Source organism: Osmia lignaria, unplaced genomic scaffold (genome assembly GCF_051020975.1).
Source record: "Osmia lignaria lignaria isolate PbOS001 unplaced genomic scaffold, iyOsmLign1 scaffold0105, whole genome shotgun sequence".
Classification (NCBI taxonomy): domain Eukaryota; kingdom Metazoa; phylum Arthropoda; class Insecta; order Hymenoptera; family Megachilidae; genus Osmia; species Osmia lignaria.
In genome coordinates, this window is record NW_027478246.1 from 22501 (window position 1) to 25000 (window position 2500).

A 2500-nucleotide genomic window follows, 5' to 3' on the forward strand; every position below is an offset into this window, starting at 1 on the left:
TCGGCGACGCATGGGCTTACGCCCAGGCGTATGCCTGTGCAAACCGCCGTGAGAGCGTACCATCCCGCCGGCACGGTAAAACTTAGACTGAAAATATCGTCGAACATATCCTTTCATTTTATAACGTTCTATACATGAAAATTAATAAATTAACATGCAGGACATAATAAATTCACATTCTCATGTAAATCATGGGTTTAATTAATATTTTAAAAAATTTTAAAACCGCCCAGAACCGATGAGATGAAAATATTAAAACGATATTTTTGCATTTTCTTACGGTAAAACATTAACAAATAAGCGACTATAGCAATATAAAACTCCATTTGTAATTTAATTAATCAAAATTAATATTTTTTTTTGATTTTTCAGCGATCCAGAACCGATGAGACGAAAACATTAAAACGATATTTTTGCATTTTCTTACGACAAAACATTAACAAATACGAGACTATAACAATATAAAACTACATATGTAATTTAATTAATCAAAATTAATAATTTTTTTCGATTTTTCAGTGATCCAGAACCGATAAGTCGAAAATTTTAACAATCATATTTTTGCATTCTGTACCGTGGATCCATCGTTAAACGCTATTAAACTAACGTCCGTGATGGTATAAATGCAGATTTTCGCTCCGTTTAGCCAAAATAACGAACTTTAGGTGCGCTCCGAAATATTTCAAAGTCCCAGCGGCGTATTGCTTCGCCTCTTAGAACCGATTAGTCGAAAATTTTAACAATCATATTTTTGCAGTCTGTACCGTGGATCGATCGTTAAACGCTATTGAACTAACGTCCGTGATGGTATAAATGCAGATTTTCGCTCCGTTTAGCCAAAATAACGAACTTTAGGTGCGCTCCGAAATATTTCAAAGTCCCAGCGGCGTATTGCTTCGCCTCTTAGAACCGATTAGTCGAAAATTTTAACAATCATATTTTTGCATTCTGTACCGTGGATCCATCGTTAAACGCTATTGAACTAACGTCCGTGATGGTATAAATGCAGATTTTCGCTCCGTTTAGCCAAAATAACGAACTTTAGGTGCGCTCCGAAATATTTCAAAGTCCCAGCGGCGTATTGCTTCGCCTCTTAGAACCGATTAGTCGAAAATTTTAACAATCATATTTTTGCATTCTGTACCGTGGATCCATCGTTAAACGCTATTAAACTAACGTCCGTGATGGTATAAATGCAGATTTTCGCTCCGTTTAGCCAAAATAACGAACTTTAGGTGCGCTCCGAAATATTTCAAAGTCCCAGCGGCGTATTGCTTCGCCTCTTAGAACCGATTAGTCGAAAATTTTAACAATCATATTTTTGCATTCTGTACCGTGGATCGATCGTTAAACGCTATTGAACTAACGTCCGTGATGGTATAAATGCAGATTTTCGCTCCGTTTAGCCAAAATAACGAACTTTAGGTGCGCTCCGAAATATTTCAAAGTCCCAGCGGCGTATTGCTTCGCCTCTTAGAACCGATTAGTCGAAAATTTTAACAATCATATTTTTGCATTCTGTACCGTGGATCCATCGTTAAACGCTATTAAACTAACGTCCGTGATGGTATAAATGCAGATTTTCGCTCCGTTTAGCCAAAATAACGAACTTTAGGTGCGCTCCGAAATATTTCAAAGTCCCAGCGGCGTATTGCTTCGCCTCTTAGAACCGATTAGTCGAAAATTTTAACAATCATATTTTTGCAGTCTGTACCGTGGATCGATCGTTAAACGCTATTGAACTAACGTCCGTGATGGTATAAATGCAGATTTTCGCTCCGTTTAGCCAAAATAACGAACTTTAGGTGCGCTCCGAAATATTTCAAAGTCCCAGCGGCGTATTGCTTCGCCTCTTAGAACCGATTAGTCGAAAATTTTAACAATCATATTTTTGCATTCTGTACCGTGGATCCATCGTTAAACGCTATTGAACTAACGTCCGTGATGGTATAAATGCAGATTTTCGCTCCGTTTAGCCAAAATAACGAACTTTAGGTGCGCTCCGAAATATTTCAAAGTCCCAGCGGCGTATTGCTTCGCCTCTTAGAACCGATTAGTCGAAAATTTTAACAATCATATTTTTGCATTCTGTACCGTGGATCCATCGTTAAACGCTATTAAACTAACGTCCGTGATGGTATAAATGCAGATTTTCGCTCCGTTTAGCCAAAATAACGAACTTTAGGTGCGCTCCGAAATATTTCAAAGTCCCAGCGGCGTATTGCTTCGCCTCTTAGAACCGATTAGTCGAAAATTTTAACAATCATATTTTTGCATTCTGTACCGTGGATCGATCGTTAAACGCTATTGAACTAACGTCCGTGATGGTATAAATGCAGATTTTCGCTCCGTTTAGCCAAAATAACGAACTTTAGGTGCGCTCCGAAATATTTCAAAGTCCCAGCGGCGTATTGCTTCGCCTCTTAGAACCGATTAGTCGAAAATTTTAACAATCATATTTTTGCATTCTGTACCGTGGATCCATCGTTAAACGCTATTA